Genomic DNA, 22,124 nt, shown 5'->3' on the forward strand with positions numbered 1-22,124 from the left:
GTATACTATTGCACCCAGTGTCAAGGGGAACCCGCTAGGCGGAAGACCCCTAGAACCGGTATCTTGGGGAGAGCTCATATACCATTGCACCCTGGGTCATATGGACACCCCCATAGGCAGGAGACCAGCCAGACCCTTCAAACCGGAGTGTCAGTGAGAGCTTGTATACGTTTGTACCCAGGGTCGAGGGAAGCCCCCTTCTAGGGGAGAGACCACTCGAAATGGGATGTCGTGGGGAGCTCATATACCATACACCCAGTGTCAAGGGGACACCTTCTCTAAGGGAGAGCCCCCTTGAACCAGTGTATTGGGGGGAGCTCATATACAATATCACCCAGGGTAGAGGGGACCACCACTTGGGTGGAGACCCCTCCAACCTAGTGTCCATGGGAGCTTATATAACATTGCACCCAGTGTCAAGGGGATTCCCCTATGCAGAGGGTAAATCCCTTGAACCCGGGTGTCAGGGGGATCCCCTACACCCAGGTTAGAGGGGACTCTGCCATCTTGTGGGGAGATGCCTCAAACTGGGGTGTCGGGGGATCCTCTCCACCACACCCAGTGTTGGGGGGACTCTGCCCTCTAGTGGGGAGATACCTCAAACCCAGGTATTGGGGCCCCCACCACACTCAGCATTGGGGGAACTCTCCCCTCTAGAAAAGATCCCCCTCTAACCATGGTGCCTGGGACCCCTCTCCACCACACACAGAGTCAAAAGTGGAGACCCCTCAAACCGTGGTTTTGGGGGAACCCCCACTGCACCCAGAGTCAGGGGGATTTCCCCTTTAGGCGGGAGACCCCTCAAACCAGGGAGTCTGGGGAAGCTCATATACCATCGCACACAGTGTCAACGTCACTCCCACCTTTAGGGGGAGACCATTTGTACCGTGGTGTCGGGGAGACATCCCACTGTACCCAGGGTGAAGGGGACTCCTCCCTCTAGAGGGGAGAACATCTAAACCGGGGTGTCGAGGAAACTTCCCTCCGAAACTAGGATCAAGAGGACTACCCCCTCTAGGGGGGAGCCCATTCGAACCAGGGTGTTTGGGGGACCTCTCACCACTCCCAGGGACGATGGGACTCCCCCCTTAAGGGGGGAGACTCTTTGAAATGTGGTGTCGGTGGGTCCTCTCACCACACCCAGGGTCGAGGGGACTCCCCACTCTAAGGGGAGAGCCCCTTTGAAACGGGGTGTCAGTGGAAGCTTGTATACCATCACACCATGGTTGTGGGGACACACCCCTCTAGTGGGAAATCCCTCGAGCTGGGGTGTTGGGGGAGCTCATACTTCATTGCACCCCCCTCCAACTGCGATGTCGGGAGAGCTTCCACTGCACCCCAAGTAGAGGGTAATGCCCCAGTAGGGCAAAGACCTCTCAAACTGGGGTTTCAGTAAGAGCTCCCACTGCACCCAGGATCGAGGGGACCCCCAGTATAGGGTGGAGACTCCTTGAACCATGGTGTCTGGTAGAGCTCCCAGTGTCGAGAGGACACCCCTCTAGGGAAGAAACTCCCCTCGAACTGGGGTGTCAGGGGGAGGTCCCACTGCACCCAGAGTCAAGGGGTCCCCGCCTTCATGGGCGGAGACTCCTCAAACCAGAGTGTCAGGAGGATCTCCCACCTCACCTAGGTTCGAGGGGACTCCTGCCTGTAGGGGGGAAACCTCCTGAACCGGGGTGTCCTGGGGAGCTACCACCATATCCAGGGTCAAGGAGACTCTCTAGGGGGGAGACCCTTCAAACCGAAGTGTCGGGGGGCCGCTTGTATACCATCATACCCAGGGTTGAGGGGACTCACCACTCTAGGGGGAATCTCCTCGAAACAGGGTGTCAGGAAGACATCCTACTGCACCCAAGGTCGAGAGGACACCCCCTCTAAGGGAGGAGACCCCTTGATCGGGGTCTCAGGTGGAGCTCCTATACCTTCGCATCCCCCTGGAACTGGAGTGTTGGGGAAAGCTTTCACTGAACCCAGCATCGAGGGCCCCCATCTAGATGGGAGACACCTCGAATGGGAGTGTCGGGGGGAGCTCCCACCACACTCAGTGTTGAGTGGACCCCCCTCTAGGGAGGATACCCTCGAACCAAGGTGTCAGGGGCAAGTCAAGGCCAAGAGAACCGCCCTCCGTAGCGGGTAGAACCCTTGAACCTGGGTGTGGTGCAGAACCCTAGAACTAGGGTGTTGGGGGGAGGTCCCACTGCACCCAAGGTCGAGGAGACTCCCTTCTCTAGGTGGGACAACCACCAAAATGGGTGTCGGAGGAGCTCTATACCATCGCACCCCCCCTGGAAGCGGGTGTCGGAGGAAGCTATCACCGCACTCAGGGTCGAGGGGACCCCCCTTTAGGGGGAAGATACATCAAATGGGGGTGTCGGGAGGAGCTCCCACCGCAACCAGTGTCAAGGCCCCCCCCCATCTAGGGGAGAGACCCTTAAACCAAAGTGTCAGGGCGAGCTCCCATCGCACCCAGGGTCAAGGGGATACCCACACTAGGGTGAAGACACCTCAAATTAGGGTGTCAGGGGGAGCTCCCGGCACACCCAGTGTCGAGGGGACCACCTCCACTATGGGTTGAACACTCAAAGCTGGGTGTCAGGGGGAGCTCCCTCCGCATCTAGGGTTGAGTGGACGCCTCCTATAGGGGGTAAAACCATTGAACCATGGTGTCAGGGGGAGCTCCCACTGCACCCAGTGTCGAGGAGATACCCACCACAAGGGGGAGAACCGGTGTTTCAGGGGGATCCCCCTTCATACCCAGGGTCCATGGGACTCCCTGCCTTAGAAGGATGCCCCTCGATCCGGGCTGTGAAGGGGACCCAACACTTCACTCAGGTCGAGGGATCTCCCCCCACTTACAGGGAAAAGCCCACAAACCATGGTGTCGGGGGGACCCTCCCACCACACTCAGGGTCGAGGGGACACCCACCTCTAGTAAAGAGATTTCTCAAACTGGGGTGTAGGGGGAAGCCCACCCAGCAGCACCCAGGGTCGATGAGACTTTGCCTTCTAGTTGGGAGACTTCTCAAACCGAGTTGTCAGGTAGACAGCCCCCACCATACCCAGGGTCGAGGGGACTCCATCTAAGAGGAGACCCCTCGAACTGGGTTGTTGGTGAGACCTCACCACCGCACCCAGGGTCAGTGGGAATTTCCCCTCTAGGAGGAAAACTCCTGGAACCGGGGTGTTGGGGGGAGCTCGTATACCATTGCACCCATGGTTTTAGGGACTCCCACATCTACAGGGAAACCCCTTGAACTGGGGTGTCAGTGGGACCTTCCACCACATCCAGGGTCTAGGGGACCCCCCTCTAGGGAAGAGACCCTTCAAAACGGGGTCTTGGGGGAGATCATACACCATCGCCCCCAGGGTCGAGAGACACCCTCTCTAGGGAGAAGACCCCTTGAACCAGGGTGTCGGGGGGAGCTCATATACAACCACACCCAGGCTCGATGGGACCCACCTTAGGCGGGAAACAACTCAAACCGGGTGTCAGGGAGAGGTTGTATACCATCATACCCAGAGTCGAGGGAACCCCCCTCTAGGGAGGAGACCACTCAAACCAGGGTGTCAGGGGGAAATCCTATAAAATTGCATCCAGGGACAAGGGGACTCCCACTTGTAGGGGGGACCCCTTGAAACGGGGTGTTGCTTGGACCCCCTCCCACCGCACCAAGGATTTAGGGTACTCATCTCTCTAGGATGGAGATGCCTTGAAACAGGGTGTTGGGGCAACCCTCCCCACCGCACCCAGGGTCAAGTGGACTCCCGCTTCTACTGGGGAAATCCCTTGAACCGGGATGTCAGGGCCCCCCACAGCACCCAGGGTTAGGAGCCTCCCCACTCTAGGGAAGAGTCCCCTCTAACTGTGGTATCAGGGAGAGCCCCCTCCACCTAAGCCAGGGTCTAGGGTACTCCCCACTTTAGGGCGGAGACAACTCAAACCAGGTTTTGGGGGAAAACCCCCACCATATGCAGGCTCAAGGGGAATTCCCCTTAAGTTGGGAGACCCCTTACACCAGGGTGTTGGGGGAGACCCCAACCCCCCCTCTAGTGCAGACACCCCTCGAACTGGGGTGTCCAGCGGAACCCTCCTCTATGGGGGGAGACCCTTCTAACCAGAGGTGAGGGGACCACCACCACTGCACTCAGGGTCGAGGGGGCTCCCTACACTAGGAGGGAGACCGCTAGAACCAGGGTGTTGGGCAACTCCCCCACCACACCCAGGGTCAAGGGGACTCCCCCCTCTAAAGAAACCCCTCCAACCGTGGTGTCAGTGGTCCCCCTCCACCATACCCAGTTTCGAGGGGACTCCCCCCTCTAGGAAGGAGATGCCTCAAACCGGGTTGTCAGCACGATCCCTTTCCTTCATACTCAGGGTTCAGGGCGCAACCCCCTCTCGGGGGAGACACCTCAAACTGGGGTGCAGGGGGAACTCCCAGCACACCCACGTTGGGGAGCTCCACCTCTACGGGGGAGACCACTCAAACCAGAATGTTGAGGGGTTTTATATACATTCGCACCCAGAGTCAAGGGGACCCCCCCTCAAGAACTGCCCCTCAAGGACCCCCCCCCCCCCCCGCTGGAACAGGGATGTAAATGTGAGCTTGTATACCAAACCACCCGGGGTCGAGGGGAAACCCTTCTAGGGGGGAGACCCCTTGAAATTGGGTGTCGGGGGACCTTGTGTACCATTGCACCCAGTGTTGAGGGGATCTTCCCCTAGAGGGGAGACCCCTTGAACCAGGGTGTGGGAGGGAGCTCGTATACAATCGCACCCAGGGTCATACGGACTCCGACTAGGTGGGAGACTCCTCAAAGCTGGGTGTTGGGGGAGCACTTATACAATAGTAATCAGGGTCGAGGGAACCTCCCCATCTAGGGTGGTGACCTTTGAACCAGGGTGTTGGGAAGAGCTCCTATACCATCACAACCAGGGTTGAGACGATCCCCCCTAGGCGGGAGACCCCTCGAACCTAGGGTGGTGACCCCTTGATCAGGGGTGTTGGGCAAACTTCCCACCGAACCCAGCATCAAGGGCACTCACCCCTCTAGAGGGGAGTCCCTTTTAACCAAGGTTCAGGGGGATCTTGTATACCATTATACCCAGGGTTGAAGGGACTCACCCCTCTAGAGGGAAACCCCTTGAACCGGGGTGTTGGTACGACCTCCCACCACACAAGGCTTAAGGGGACTCCCTCAAAGAGGGATGTTGGGGGGAGCTCGTATACCATCACAGCCCCCTCGATCTGAGGTGATGGGGGAGTTCCCACAGCACCACAGGTCGAGGGGACCCACCCCTCTATGGTGGCGACCCCTCAAACCGGGGTGTCAAGGGGAGCTCCCACTGCACTCAGGGTCGAGGGGATCCCCTCCTCTAGCGGGGAGACGACTGGAACCAGGTTGTTGGGGTGAGTTCCAACCCCACCCAGGGTCAAGGGGACCCCCTTCTGAAGGGGGAGACCTTTTGCACCAGGGTTTCAGGGGGAGCACCAACTGCACCCAAGTTTGAGGGGAGCCCCCCTCTAGTGGGGAGACCCCTCGAACTGGAGAGTCAGGAGCCCCCCACTGCACCCAGGGTCGGGTGCTTCCCCCCCCTCTTGGGGAGAGACTTCTCGAACTGGGGTGTCAGGGGGAACACCACCGCACTCAGGGTCAAGGGGAACCTCACAATCTAGTGTGGAGACCCTGTGATCTGGGGTATGGGGGACTCCCACAACAACTAGGGTCGAGTGAAACCCCCCTTTAGGGCAGAGACCCTATGAACCAGGGTATGGGGGGAACTCCCACAACACTTAGGCTTGAGGGGACCCCCCTGTAGGGCAGAGACCCCTCAATCCAGGGTGTCAGGGGAGCTCCCACCAACCCAAGACCAAGGAAGCCTCCACTCTAGGGTATAGACCCCTTGACTGGGGTGTCAGGGAGACCTCCCAAACTGGGGTGTCCTTAGAGTTCCCACCAAACACAGGGTCGAGGCGACTCCCCTTTCTATGGGAAAGATCCTTCAAACCAGGGTGTTGGGTAGAGCTCCTATACCATCGCACCCAGGGTTGAGGGGACTCAACCCTCTAGGGTGATACCCCTCGAGCCAGGGTGTTGGAGGGACCTCCCTCTGCACCCAGGTTGAAGGAGAGTCCTGCCTGTAGCGGGGAGACCTCCTGAACCAGGGTTTCCTGGGGAGTTCCCACCGCACGGAGGGTCAAGGGCACTCCCACCTCTAGGGTGGAGACCCTTCAAACCAAGGGGTCGGGGGTAGCTCGTATATCATCACAACCAGCATTGAGGGGACTCACACTTCTAGGGGGAACCCTCTCAAATTAGGGTGTCAGGGGAGCTCATATACCATTGTACCTAGGGTCAAGAGAACCCCCTATAGGGGGGAGATCCCTCAAACTGGGATGTTGGGGTATACCATCACACCCCCCTAGAACTGGGGTGTCCGGGGAAGCTTTCACCAAATCCAGGGTCAAGGAGAACCCTCCCCCTGGGGGGAGACTCCTGAAACATGGTTGTCAGGGTGAGCTCCCAATGCACCCAGTGTAGAGGGGACCCCTCCCTTTAGGGGCAAGACCCCTCTAACCGGGGTGTCAGGGGGAGCTCCCACTGCAGGGGGACAAGAGGACCTCCCCAATAGGGCAGAGATCCCTCGAACTGAGTGTCAGGGGGAACTCCTACCTCACCCATGTTAGGGGATGCACCCTCTAGGGTGTAGACCCCTCAAAATTGGATATTGGGGGCACCCCCCACAGTGCACCCTGAGTTGAGGGGACTCCTCTCTCTGGGGGGAGTCAACTCAAAACTGGTTGTCTGTTTGACCCCCCCTACATCATTTCCACGGTCCAGTGGACTTTTGGGGGAGACACCTTGAAATGGGGTGAGGGGGAGCTTCTACTGCACCCTGGGTCAAAAGGATCCCCCTAGGGTGGGCACCACTTGAACTGGCATGTTGGGGGGAGCTCCCACTACATCCAGAGTCAAGGGGATCCCCCAATTGAGGGCAGAGACCCCTCAAAACATGGTATATGGGGAGCTCCCATTGCATCCAGGGTTGAGGAGACCCCCAAACTAGGGCAGAGACCCCTCAAACCAGTGTATAAGGTGGAGCTCCCACTGCAACCAGTGGTCACCACTAGGGCTGAGAACCCTCCAACTGGGGTTTCTTGGGGAGCTCTCACCACACCATGGTCTAGGGGACTCGCGCCTGTTGGAGGGAGACCTCCCAAACCGGGGTGTCCTGGGGAGTACCCACTGCACCCTGGGTCAAGAGGACTCCCCCTTCTAGCAGGGAGACCCTTCAAACTGGGGTGCCAGGAGGAACTCATATACCATCGCCCCCAGGATTGAGGGGAATCACCCCTCTAGGGGGAAACCACTTGAACCGGGGTGTTGGGGTGATCTCCCACTGCACCCAAATTTTTAGGGGACTCCCTCCTCTAGGGGAGATACCTCCCGACATGGGTTGACCCATGATGGAGGGGACTACCCCCTCTAGGGGAAAACCTTTGAACCGGAGTGTCGGGGATAGCTCATATACTATTGCACCCAGGGTTCAGGGGACTCATACCTCTAGAAGGAAGCCCCTCTAACCGGGATGTCGGGGGGAACTTGTATATCATTGCACCCTCCTCAAATTGGAGTGTTAGAGGAGGCTTTTACTGCACCCCAGGTCCAGGGGACCTCCTTCTAGGGGGAAGCCCCCTGGAGTGGGGGTATCTGGGGGAGCTCCCACCTTACCCACTGTTGAGGGGACCCCACCCTCTAGGGGGGACCCCTCAAAATGGAGTATTGGGGGATCTCCCACCACACCCAGGGTCGAGAGGACCCCCATCCATGGCAGAGAACCCTCAAAACTGGTGTCGGGAGAAGCTCCCACCGTACCCAGGGTTGAGGGGAGCACCCTCGAACGGTGTGTCTTGGGAGCTCCCACTGCACCCAGGTTCGAGGGAAACTCCCCACCAGGAGGGAGTATCCTTGAACCGGAGTGTCGGGGGGAGCCCCTCTGCACACAGAGACGAGGGGACCACTCTCTAGGGAAGAGAACCCTCAAATTGGGGGTTTCAGGGGGAGCTCTCACCACACTCAGGGCCAAAAGGACTCCCCCCTCTAGAGGGGAGCCTCTTCAAACCGGGGTATCAGGGAGACCTCTCACCACTCCCACGGTTGAGGGGACTCACCCCACTAGGGGGAAGCCCCTTCAAACTGGGGTGTGTGGAAAGCTTGTATACCATCGACCCAGTGTTGAGAGGACCCACCCAACTAGTGGGAAACCCCTTAAACCGGGCTGTCGGGGGGAGCTCATACACCATTGCATCCCCCAGATCCAGGATGTCAGTGAGAGCTCCCAGGGTGTCAGTAGAGAGAACCCCCCTCTAGGGCAAAGATGCCTTGAACTGGGGTGTCAGTGAGAGCTCCCACTGCATCCAGGGTCGAGGGGACCCCCAGTTACGGGGGAGACTCCTCAAGCCGTGCTGTCTGGGGGAAATCCCACCCCACCAAGTGTCAAGGGGACCCCATTCTAGGGCAGATACACCACAAACCATGGTGTTGGGGGGAGCTCAAACCACACCAAAGATCAAGGGGACCTCCCCTGTAGGGCAAACACCCCTCAAACCGGGGGGTCACGGGAAGCTCCCACTACACCCAGGGTCAAGAGGACCACCCCTCTAGGGGGAACACCGCTTGCACCACAGTGCTGGGGAGATTTCCCACTGCATCCAGGATTGAGGGTACCCCCCACAATAGGGCAGAGACACCATGAGCCAGGGCGCCGGTGGTAGCTTCCACCGCAACTAGGGTCAAAGAGAAAGCCGCTCCCCCATCTAGGGCGAAGACTGCTTGAACCAGGGTGTCAGTAGGAGCTTCCACTGCACCCAGGGTAAAGGGGAACCCAACTCTAGGTCAGAGACCCTCTTGACACAGGGTGTCATGGGTAGCTCAAATAGTACCCAGGTTGAGGTGAGTTCTCTTCTAGGGCAGATACCCCTCGAACCAGGAATCAGAGGGAGCTCCCTTCACACCCAGTGGACTTCCTATCTAGGACAGAGACCACTCGAACAGGGGTGTCGGGAGGAGCTGCACATATGGTTGAGGGTACCCCCCTCTAGGGTGAAGACCACTCAAATTGGAGTGACTAAGGAGCTCCCGTCACACCCTGGTTGGAGGGGACGCCCCCTCTAGGGGGAAGAAGCCTCGAACCAGGATGTCGGAGTGAGCTCCCACTGCACCCAGGGTCAAGGGGATCCTCCCCTCTAGAGCAGAGACCCCTTGAATTGGGTGTTGGGGGGAGCTCCCACTGAACCCAGGGTTGAGGGAACTCACCCTCTAGGGGAGAGAACCCTCGCACGAGGTATGGTGGGAAGCTCACAGAGAACCCAGACTCCAGGTAATACTCCCCACTAGGGGGGAAAACCCTTGAACCAGGATTTTGAGAAGTGCTCTCTCTGCACCCAGGGTAGAGGGGATGATTCCTTTAGGGGGTATAACCCTCAAACTGGGGTGTCAAGGGGAGCTCCCACTGCACCCAGGATCAAGGGGACTTCCAATCAGGGTGCCGGGGAGCCCCCTTGGCACCCAGGGTTGAGGGCACCACACCTTAAGGGGGGAAACCACTAGAAATGGGGTGTGATGGAGGCCCCCACCACAACACCCAAGGTCAGAGGAATTCCCCTTCTAGGGAAGAGACCACTTGAACCGGGGTGTTGGGGGGAACCCACACCGTACCCAGGTTCGAGGGGACTCCCACCTATAACAGGGAGATCCCTTGAACCAGGGTTTCGGGGAAATCTCCCAGTGCACCCAGAGTTGGGGGACTCCCCACTATAGCGGGGAGACCCATTGAGCCGGGGTGTTGAGGGGACCCCCCCACAACAACCAGGGTCAGGGTAACTCCCTTCCCTAGGGTGGAGACCTCATGAACCGGGTGTCGGGGGGACCACCTTACCGCACCTGTGTTGTTGGGGGAACCCCCTTCTAGGCGGGAGACCCTCAAACCGGAGTGTTGGGGGAACCACACACCACACCCAGGGTCTAGGGCACCACCCCCTTGGGGAGAGTTCCTTTGTACCAGAGTATCGAAAGGAGATCATATACCATTGCATCCAGGGTCGAGGAGACACACCCCTCTAGTGGGAGACCCCTGTAACTGGGATGTTGAGGGGACCTCCCCCTGCACCCAGGGTTAAGGGGACTCCCCCCTCTAGTTCAGAGACCTCTTGATCAGGGGTGTCAGGGGGAGCACCCATCAGCACCCTCTCCAGGGCGGGTCCACCCTCTCTAGGGTGAAGACACTGTGACCCTGGGTGTTGGGGTAAGTTCCCATCTCACCCAGAGTCAAAGAGACCCTCATTCTAGGGGGGGAGACCCCTTGAAGTAGGGTGGCGGGGGGGAGCTTCCACGGCACCCAGGGTCAATGGGACCCCCCACTCTAGGGCAGGGACACCACAAAAAGTGTGTTGGGGGGAGCTTGATCCACACACAGGGTCAAGAACACCCTCTAGGGGCAGAGACCCCGCAATATGTGTTGTCGGGGGAAGCTCCCACCACACACAGGGTTGAGGAAACACCTCTCTAGGGCAGAGACCCTCAAACTGGGGTGTCATGGAAGCTCCCACTGCACCCAGGGTAGAGGGGACCTCCCTTTAGGTTGGAGACCCCTAGAATTGGATTGTCCATCCAGAGAGCTCCAACCACACCCAGGTTTGAGGGGATCCTCTCCCTACCTGGAGACCCTTTGAACTGGGGTGTCGCGGGGAGTTCCCAAAGCACCAAGAATCGAGAACATCCCCACTCTAGGGTGGAGACCCCTCAAACCGGTGTATCGGGGAGAGCTACCACCATACCCAGGGATGAGGGGACCCACCCCTCGAGGCCGAAGACCCCTCAAACTTGGTGTCGGGGGAAGCTGACACTGCACCCAGTGCCTTTGCATCAGGGTGTCAGGGGGAGCGTTCACCACACCCATGTTTGAGAGGACCCCCCAATTGAAGGCAGAGATTCCTCAAACTGGGTTGTTGGGGAAAGCTCAGACTGCAGCCAGGGTCGAGGATACCTCCCACTCTGGGGTGGAGACTCCTCGAACCAGGGTGTCAGAAGGAGCTCCCACTGCACCAAGAGTCGTGGGGGCTCCCGCCTGTAGGTGGGAGACCTGTGAATCAGGTTATCCTGTGGAGTTCCCACTGAACCCAGGGTTGAGGGGACTCCCCATCTAGGGGGGAGACCCTTTGAACCAGGGTGTCAGGGGGAGCTTGTATACTATCCCACCCAGGGTTGAGGGTACTCACACCTCTAGGGCAAAACTCCTCAACCTGGGTGTTGGGCGAGCTCATATACCATCGCACCCAGGATTGAGGGGACACCCTTCTAGGTGGGAGACCTCTCAACCCGGGGTGTTGGGGGGAGCTTGTATACCATTGATCCAGGGTCGAGAACACTCCCTCACTAGGGGACAGACCCCTCAAACCGAGGTGTCGGGGGTAGCTCATATACCATTGCATGCAAGGTGGAGGGTACTAACCCCTGTAGTGGGGCCACCTTGAACTAGATGTTGAGGGGACTGTCTACCGTAAACACGGTCCAGGGCACTCTCCCCTGTATGACAAAACCACTTGAACCAGGGTGTTGAGGGGACACCCCACTGCACCCATGGTCGTGGTGCTCCACTCTGTAGGGCATAAACCCCTTGAACCAAGGTGTTGAGGGGACACCCACAGCACCCAGGGTTGGGGGTGCTCCCCCTATAGGACAGCCACCCCTCAAGTTGGGGTGTCGGGGAATTCCCACTGCAACCAGGGTTGGAGGTGCATCCCCCTGTAGAGCAAACACCACTCTAACCCGGGTGTCGGGGGGACCTCACACCGAACCAAAGTTCGGGGGCACTTCTACCATGCGGCCAGCGCAATGGTTTCATTAATGAGGTTCTTGGCATAAAAGTTAGCTAGCGAGATCGAAATAAACACACAGACTCAGTTACCTTTTTCTATGACCAGGTCCGAGACGGCTCCCCTCTCTGGTTCCCTCCACTAACCGCCCGGCAGGGCAGCAAGGATTACTCAGGGCTAGCAGGAGAGAGAGAGCGAGCACGCCAGGGAGTAGCCTTTTATTGGGGAGCAAGAAATTCAGGGGATAATTCCATCCAATGAAGGTTGAAGGGGGGGGCCGCACTCCAAGGTCAGGGTCAGTGATTGGGCCTCCGGGGTCAGTGGTCAGTTACACCCCCACACGGACAGGTTCTCTCATCAGGAGAGGGCCGGGAAAGCTCCGACACAGCCAGAGCGCCTCAGACCCTAACCGGGAGTCACCCAGTCACGTGTGAGAATGGCTTCCGACATATTCCCCCTTTCTTTTCGCAAAAATGAGGCGGCGGTTCACTCTCTGGAGTTTCTGCATTTTTGTTCTGAAGACTCGCCATCCTACAATTACAACGCAATAAAGAATTAGCAGCAAAGAGAATAATCCAATAATGTACCAGGCCGAGTGTTTGAGAATATTTCCAGGGTTGAATCCATTTAACTCCTTCAATATTTGGTTAGCCAAAGAAGAAGGATCTGAAAAATCAGCTCTATTATTTTGAATGTCTTGGATATGGTGATGAAGTTCCAGAATATCCAAGCTATTATTACTATTTTGCCAAATACCTAACAAATGGTTTTTAACCTTCTCCCAATCCCAGAGAGAAGCATTGTACTTGGCAGCTGTAACACACACATACTTATAATTAGCATGGCATTTAAGCCTTTCTTTAAATTTTAAGGCTGAAAGTTTATTACCTATGTCAATAACAGTTGCCTCTAAGGCGTTTAATTTAGTTTCAATCTTTTCATCAATATTTACTTGATTACGCAGAGCCTTGGAAGTATTTTGAGCTAAATTATTAAGAAATTTTGCATGCTGAATATTCTGAGACAATGTCAGAGACGCAGAGACAGTTGATGCAATAAAAGAGACTAGCGCCAAAACACCAACAATTATAACTCCAATAGCACGTTTAGGTCTTGCCAGCTGGGCATGAATTTGCTGTAAGACTTGTAAACCAGCATCAGCATACCATGGCTCTGAAATATTAGCAGGTAATAAAACAAAAGAGGGCTGATGAAGTATCAGCACTCCTTTTCCTCCATTATACCTAGTAATACAATTGGTTAGGTTACATTTATTACAAGTAACAATATATCTGTCATCTATCCATTTAACTTTTACATTTCCAATAATTAAAACATAAGGAGATTGGACACAAGCTCGTAAGCCATAGCAAGATCCCTCTTTACAGTTCTTGCCAATAAATCTTGGTAAGGGTTTGTCAGTAAAATGTAAGAATTCTGAGGCAGCAATTAAACGCCAAATATCTTTTTGAACACCACCTTTACTATAAGTCAAAATATTACTAACAAATCCTGCAGGTGTCATAGCAGAATTTCTTCGTAATTGTCTCTTATCAATTTTTGGAGACCAGTCTAAAATATACCCACTATCTTTAGACACCTTATGTTGTACAGGAAAGGGATTTATACAATCCATCCATTTAGGAAAGGTGCCAATCTCAATTGTAGAACTATTTGGACAGTGGTGTATCCGTGGAGGTTTGGCAGAAATGACTGGCTTATTATGGGAAAGTCCCATCTTAATTACTGATCTAGTATTAGGTTTTAAATCTCCATAAATAGAATTATTTGTCAGTCTAGGTCTACCAATCGCTGTCTTTTCTTCGAATGATACTTTCAGACAGCCAGCATGTTTATCGTGGGACCAACACAAGGGTAATTGGGCACTATAGCCAGAATAATTAAATCTAGTCACATGATTGGGAGTAATATGAGTATCTGTAAATCCTCCCATCATGAATGAGTCATTAGTAAATACTGGAATAGATTTTCCAGTCCACACAGCTGGGTGTACCAGGGGTGGATCCAGTAAGTGTCTACTTGATCCCCCTTTACCTGACAGCCCAGTAGGGCAATTACTGTTGTTACCATCATCATTGGGGTCCTGTTTTTTCCTAGGTCTCGAAGTATTCGGGAAGCCTGGGTTGTTAGCTTCTTCACGTCTTCCCATGAAATCAGCTTTTTGGCTGGGTCAATCTGGTCTTTCTTCATCCTTTTCCGATATCTCCTCCTTCTGGATGGGGGCTCCTCTGGGTTGATCTTCAGTCGCTTCAATCTGGGTTCTATCTCTTCCATGTCTGATAGCACGTTCAGGCACCCAAATAGGACGAGAAGAATTTTCTGGGAAAATACAAGCATGCCCTCTGCCCCATATAATCACCGGGTCTGGGCCCTTCCACTGACCGGTCTGTAAATCTTTCCACAAAACTCTGCCTAAAGGGCCTGTTACTGAGGGAGACATTTGTCTCTCAGCAGCAGTGTGACCTTCTGCGTCACAGTTTAAAAAATTTAAAACAAACAAGGCATGATTAAGGCTATTTTGGGGAGTCATAAGCCTATCCCCCCTTTTTAATTTTTGTAATTGAAGTTTAATAGATAAATGAGCTCGTTCTACAATGGCTTGACCTTGGGGGTTATAAGGAATTTCTGTTTTATGATTAATTTTAAACTCTTGACAAAATTGTTGAAAAGAGCTCACATAAGCTGGAGCATTATCTGTTTTAATCTGTATAGGGCATCCTAAAACAGAAAAAGCTGCTAGGCAATGAGAAATTACATTTTGAGAATTTTCCTTAGTACGTGCTGTGGCAAAAATAAATCTAGAATAAGTGTCCACTATGACATGCACATAACACTGCTTACCAAATTGAGGAATATGAGTTACGTCCATTTGCCAGATTTGATTTGGCTTTAATCCACGGGGATTTACCCCTGATGGCAGAGATGGAGTGTGAATAACACACTTAGGGCATTGGCTTACAATCTGACGAGCTTGTTTTCTAGTAATATTAAATTTTTTACGTAAGCTAAAAGTATTTTGATGATGTAAGGAATGGGAAGCTAGTGTACAGTCATATGAAGACATCTGTTGACAAAAAGCTACAAGTTTGTCAATTTTGTTATTACCTGAAGCTAAAGGTCCTGGAAGATTAGTATGAGCTCGTATATGTCCTATGAAACATGGATATTTCCGCATTAGCACTGCCTTTTGTAAATTATGAAATAATTTAAATAACTCTTGTGATGAAGTATACCCAATAACTGAAGTTTCAATATTTTTAGTAACTCCGACTGCATATAAGCTGTCAGAATAAATGTTAATAGGCTCATTTGCAAAGTAAGTTAAGGCACAAATCAGAGCTTGAAGCTCTGCTCTTTGGGCAGAAGTATAAGAAGTTTGTATTACCTCTGTGTGAACACGACTATAAAATCCTGCTTTACCTGAACTTGATCCATCAGTGAACACTGATAAGGCTTTATCTATAGGATGGGCACGTACAATCTTTGGAAAAATAAGTGACGTTAATGATGCAAATTGTATAATCTTATCACGAGGATAGTGACTGTCTATCTGGCCAGGAAAATCAGCAAAAGCTATTTGCCATGGGCTAGAAGTTTGAAAAAGCCAATTAATCTGTTGAACAGAAAATGGAATAATTATGATATCAGGTTCAGATCCAATTAATTGTAAAATCCTAGTTCTACCCTTAATTACTAATTGAGCTATAGAATCATGAAAAGGAATTAATGTTTTTTGAGGGGAGTGGGATAAATAAATCCACTCAATAACTCCTAATTTTTGTCATATGGCTCCTGTTGGTGTATGTTCAGTTGGAAATATTAATAAATACACCATTTTCTTAGGATCAACTCTAGTAAGCTGTGCATTTTTAATTGCATTTTCAACTTTCCTTAAAGCTGTTTTAGCCTCTAAAGTTAGCTGACGTGGAGAGGTTGGAGAGGGATTTCCTTGTAATATCTGAAATAAAGGACTTAACTCAGAAGTAGTTAGTTTTAAGGATGGCCTCAGCCAATTAATATCTCCTAATAGCTTTTGAAAATCATTAAGGGTATGTAACTCCTTAATTCTTATCTGAAGATTTTGAGGACGGATTGTACGTCCTTGAATTATCTGACCTAGATATTGAAAAGGTGACACTTTTTGAATTTTTTGAGGAGCTATGCATAAACCCATTGCTGTAAGCGAAGTCTCTAACTGAGTAAAAATTTCTGAAAGTACCTCTGAATTAGCATGAGCCAATAATATATCATCCATAAAATGAATAATATATGCATCAGGAAAGCTACTTCTTATGGGATCTATCGCCTGGTCTACGTATTTTTGGCACAGAGTAGGACTATTACGCATTCCCTGTGGGAGTACTTTCCAGCAATATCTTTTAACAGGTTCCTTAAAATTAATTGTTGGGACAGTGAAAGCAAATCTCTCACAATCTCCAGGATGTAACCTTATAGAGAAAAAACAGTCTTTTAAATCTATTACCATCAAGTTATAATCTAAAGGAATGGCTGTGGGAGAGGGAAGTCCTGGCTGTAAGGATCCCATAGGCTGAATTGCATGATTTATTGCCCTTAAATCCTGCAGCAATCTCCAATTTCCTGACTTTTTCTTAATAACAAATATAGGTGTGTTCCAAGGACTAAGCATTGGTTCTATATGACCAGCCTGAAGTTGTTCCTCTACTAACCTATGAATTATTTTAAGCTTTTCCCCTGAGATGGGCCACTGAGAAATCCATATAGGCTCCTCTGTGAGCCAAGTGATTTTTTCAGCTGTCTTAGGGATCGGGGAAGTACTCAGGGCCCCTAATAAAAATTTTGGCTTGGAGCATTTACTAATCTTTGTCGTGGAGACTGGTTTGTAAACAGATACTCTTCCTGAAGGGTCTCCCTATCATCTCCAGGAAAATACCTCTGACTAACTTCCTCAACTGATCTCATAGAGTTAGGAGTAACTAATAATAATCCCATTTTGGTTAAAATATTTCTCCCCCATAGATTAGCTGGTAAAGGTTCTGTGCTGTCGCTATTTTGAAATTGGGCTTTTAAGTCACGTGGCTGAGAAGAACTCTGAGCCCCTCTAGGAATCTCTTCCGGATTTTCCTCTCCAGGAAGATTGTCTACCTCCCTTGGAGGGCTCTCTAGGACCTCAGAGGTATCTCCTTTCTGATGTTGCTCTCCATAATCTCCCTGCCGAGTAACCTGATTTTGCAAGTTTAAATTTACATTTTTAACTTTGGGCCTGGCCCCTAGCGCCTTCGTTTTTAAGCGGCTTAAAGGAAAAGGAATTAACGTAGCCTCAGGCGGATTTTCCATTTGAATAGACTTGATGGCCCGTTGAATGCCTTTTAGCAGGTCTTCAGGGGGCCACGAATTCTGGCCCATATATTTAAAAAGACAAACTTCCAAGGCCGTCCAGGTTCTCTGAATATTATCTATGCCTCCAGGTAATTCATTTGAAAGACAGACCTTTTGTAACTTTCTTCCTAATTTCTCCCAAGTAAGTAAATTTGGAGATTCTTGTTCACAAAACCAAGGACAATATTTACCTACAATCTCTAAGAATTGTAATAACTGAGCTTTCTTTATCTGTTTTCCTTTCTGATTAATTATACTGTCTAAAATAGTCAGATACATTTCCTTATCTGTAGAAGTTGAATTTCCCATTTTAATTAATTTAACGTCTCTTTCCTTCAATATCTTAAGGTACTTTTGTGACCCAAATTGTCACCACTTCCTTTTGTGACCCAAATTGTCACTATTTCCTTTATCTTTACTTTTTTCTTTATCTTTATAGCGCGCTCCCACTCAATCTAGCTAATCTAGAATGCCCCCCTCGTGGGCGCCAATTCTACCACGCGGCCAGCGCAATGGTTTCATTAATGAGGTTCTTGGCATAAAAGTTAGCTAGCGAGATCGAAATAAACACACAGACTCAGTTACCTTTTTCTATGACCAGGTCCGAGACGGCTCCCCTCTCTGGTTCCCTCCACTAACCGCCCGGCAGGGCAGCAAGGATTACTCAGGGCTAGCAGGAGAGAGAGAGCGAGCACGCCAGGGAGTAGCCTTTTATTGGGGAGCAAGAAATTCAGGGGATAATTCCATCCAATGAAGGTTGAAGGGGGGGGCCGCACTCCAAGGTCAGGGTCAGTGATTGGGCCTCCGGGGTCAGTGGTCAGTTACACCCCCACACGGACAGGTTCTCTCATCAGGAGAGGGCCGGGAAAGCTCCGACACAGCCAGAGCGCCTCAGACCCTAACCGGGAGTCACCCAGTCACGTGTGAGAATGGCTTCCGACAGGCACTCCCTTGAACAGGGGTGTACGGAGGACCTCCACTGTTAGAGTCTGTAAACAAGTCAGGATGGCGCCTGGTATTTTGCCAGGGGGAGTGGTTTGTGAGGTGGAGCCAGCGAGCCATTAAGTGTGGAGATTCCTTATTGGTTGACTGCTGTATCTAGTTTATGTTAATTAGATAAGCTGTGTGGAATGTATAAATACCCCTCCTGTCCTACAATAAAAGGCTCCCACTCCTGCTGTATTGATCTACACAAGTCTTTCCTCACCCCCTGGTTACTTTGCTGCAGTGGGACTGTGGCACTCCATCACACTCAGGGTCGGGGGCGCTCCCCCCGTATCACGAAGACCCTCGAAACAGGGTGTCAGGGGAGCTCCCACTGGAACCCTGGCTCGAGGGACCCCCACTCTAGGGGGAAGACTTCTCTAATTGGGGTGTTGGGGAGAGCTCCCACCCTACCCAGTGTTAGGGGACCTCTCCTCTAGGACAGAGACACTATGAACTAGGGTGTTGGCGCAAGCTCCAACTGCACCCAGGGTCATGGTAAACCACCCTCTAGGGCAGAGATCCCTCGATCTGAGAGATAGCTCCCACTGCATCCAGGATCGAGGGTACCCCTCCTCTAGTGCGGACACTACTCCAACCAGGGGTGTCTTTGGGAGTTCCCACTGCACCCAGGGTCTAGGTTACCCCCAACTAGGGGGGAGACCTCTTGAACCGGGGGGGGGGAGTTCCTACGGCACCCAGGAACGAGAGGACATCCCCCAAAAGTGCGGAGACCCTGTGAACTGGGACGTAGGAGGTGCTCCCACTGCACCTAGTGTTGGGGGGAACTCCCACCACACCCAGGGTAGATGGGACCACCATCTAGGCCAGAGACCCCTCCAACCAGGGTGTCAGGGAACCCCCCCACCACACCCAGGGTCAGGGGGAATTTCCCCTCTAGAGGGGAGACTCCTTAAACCCGGGTGTCGCTGGTAGCTCATACTCCATCACACTCAGTTTTGACAGGACCCCCTGCCCCCGGTATGGGGAGACCATCCAAACCAGGGTGTTGGGGGACCTCCCTCCAAATCCAGGCTAGTGGGGACTCCCGCCTCTAGGGGGCAGGCCTCTAGAACTGGGGTGTTGGGCAAACTTCCCACCAAAACCAGGTTTGAGGGCACTCACCCCTCTAGGGTGGAGCCCCTTTGAACTGAGGTGTCAGGGGGTGCTTATACACCATCGTACCCAGGGTTGAAGGGACCTCACCCCTCTTGTGGGAAACCCCCTGAACCAGGGTGTCTGTGGGACCTCCCACTGCACCCAGTGTTGAGTGGACTCCCCCCTCTAGAAGGGAGACCATTTGAACCAGGGTGTTGGGGGAAGCTCCTAAATCATCCCATGCCCCTTGTTTCGAGGTGTTTTGGGAGCTCCCAGAGCACCCTGGGTTGAGGGGACCCACCTCTCTATGGCAGAGACCCCTCGAACCGGGATTTCCGGGGGAACTCCCACTGCACCCAGGGTTTAGGAGACCTCCTCCTCTAGGGGGCAGATGCCTGGAACCAGGGTGTCGGGGTGAGCACCCACCACACCCAGGTTCAAGGGGACCCTCTTCTCAAGGGGGAGACCCCTTGCAGTGTGATGTCAGGGGGAGCTCCCACTGCACTTAAGTTCTAGGAAACCCCCCTGTATGGGGGGAGACCCCTTGAACTGGAGAGTCAGGGTATCCCCACACTGCACCCAGGGTCGAGGGGCCTCCCCCCTCTAGAGGAGAGACTTCTTGAACTGAGGTGTTAGGGGGACCCTGTCTGCACCCAGTGTCGCAGGGACTCTCCCCTCTAGAGAGGAGATCCCTTGAACCATTGTGTCGTGGGGACCCCCCCCTTACACCCAGGATCAAAGGGACTCCCCTCACTAGAGGAAAGACCCCTCAAACCGGTGTGTCAGGGGGACCCCCACACTGCACAGAGGGTTGAGGGAACTCCCCATCTAGGGAAGAGAACACTGGAAAGAGGGTGTTGGGGGCTCCCCTACTGCACCCAGGGTTGAAGGGAATCCCCCCTTTTGAGGAAAACCCCTCAAACTGGGGTATTGAGGGACCCCACACGGCACCCTGTATCGAGGGGACTCTCCCATCTAGGGAAGAGACCCCTCGAATCATGGTGTCAGGGGGACCCCCCACTGCACCCAGGGTCGAAGGGACTCCCCCTTCTAGGGGAAAGACCCCTTGAACCAGGGTGTCGGAGGACCTCCTCCACCACACCCAGGATCGAGGGTACTAACCCCTCTACAGGGGAGACCCCTCAAACGTGGAGTCAGTGGAAGTTTTTATACATTTGCAACCAGAGTCGAGGGGACCCCCCATCTAGGGGGGAGACCCCTCGAACAGTGGTGTCCGTGTGGGCTCGTACCATCACATCCAGGATTAAGAGGACCCCCCTCAAGGCGGGAGACCCCACGAACCGGGATGTCAGGTCAATCTCATATAACATTGCACAGAAGGTTGAGGAGACTCCACCTCTAGAGGAGAGACCCATTGATCTGAAATGACGGGGGGGAGCTCCTATACCATCACACCCAGTGTCGAAGGGATCTCCCCTCTAGGGGGGAGATCCCCTCGAGCTGGGTGTCTGTTGGAACTCGTATACAATCACACTCCGGCTCGAGAGTACTCACCTAGGTGGGAGATCCCTTGAACCGGGGTGTCAGTGGGAGCTCTATACCATCATACCCAGCATCGAGGGAACACTCCTCTAGGGGGCAGACTCCTCAAACTGAGGTATGGGGGAAGTTTGATACCATTGCACCCAGGGTCAAGGGGTTCCCCTCTAGGCAGGAGCCCCTAGAACTTAGGTGTCGAGGGAGTTCGTATGAAATTGCACCAAGGGTCAAGAGGACTCCCTCCTGGAGTGGGGAGACCCCTTGAATCAGGGTGTCAGTGGGAACCCCCCTACCACACTTATGATCAAGGCGACTCATCCCTGTAGGAGGGAGATGCCTTGAAACTCATTCCTCTAGGGGGGAGAGTCCTCACAGCTCCCAGGGTCGGGGGGACTCCCCCATCTATTGGGGAGATCCCTCAAACTGGGATGTCAAGGCCTCCCACCACATTCAGGGTCAGGAAGACGTCCCCCTCTAGTGAAGAATCCCTTCTAATTGTGGTATCGGGGTAACCTACTCCACCTAACCCAGGGTCGGGGGGACTCTGCCTTCTAGTGGAGAGACCGCTCGAACCGGGTTTGGGGGGAACACCCCATAGCACCCAGATTCAGGGGGATTTCCCCTTTAGGTGGGAGACCCCTCGAAGCTGGGTTTCTCGGGGAGCTCCCACCACACCCAGGGTCAACGGGATTTCTTCCTCTAGGGGGGAGCCCCTTCGAACTGGGATATCAGAGGAACCTCTCAACACTCCCAGGGTCGAGGGTACTCCTCTCTCTTAGGGGGAGCCCTTAGAACTGGGGTGTAGGGAGGAGCTCATATACCATTGCACACAAGATTAAGGGGATGCTCCACTCTAGTGGGAAACCCCTCAAACTGGGGTTTGGGGTAGGTCATACACCATCGCACCCCCTCAAACCTGAGTGTCGGGGAGAGCTTCAACTGCACCCCGGGTAGAGGGCACCCCTAGTATAGGGGAGAGACTCTTCGAACTGGGGTTTTGGGGAGAGCTCCACACCAACCAGTTCAAGGGGACCCCCTCTGTAGGGCAGAGACACTGCAAACCAACATGATTGGGGGAGCTCACTCCCCACCCAGGGTCGTGGTAAACACCACTCTAGGGCGGAGACCCCTCGAACCTGGGTTTCAGATGGAGGTACCACTGCACCCAGGGTTGAGGGGATCCCCCTCTAGGGCATAAAACCCTTGAACTGGGGTGTTGCAGGGAGCTCCCACTGCACCTAGGGTTGAAGGGATCTATCTGCTAGGGTAGAGACCCTGCTAAATGCAGTG

General features: G+C 53.4%; 1 long non-coding RNA gene across 1 annotated transcript; it reads right to left on the minus strand.

The window, feature by feature from the left end:
- Positions 1-14,017: 14,017 nt before the first annotated feature.
- Positions 14,018-18,120, minus strand: LOC143638168 (uncharacterized). Its single transcript, XR_013154558.1, has 2 exons — positions 17,838-18,120; positions 14,018-14,213 (listed from the first exon to the last, which is right to left on the minus strand). It is a non-coding gene; the product is annotated as an uncharacterized LOC143638168 (long non-coding RNA).
- Positions 18,121-22,124: the final 4,004 nt, after the last annotated feature.

The sequence above is a fragment of the Callospermophilus lateralis genome, chromosome 18 (genome assembly GCF_048772815.1).
Source record: "Callospermophilus lateralis isolate mCalLat2 chromosome 18, mCalLat2.hap1, whole genome shotgun sequence".
Lineage (NCBI taxonomy): Eukaryota > Metazoa > Chordata > Mammalia > Rodentia > Sciuridae > Callospermophilus > Callospermophilus lateralis.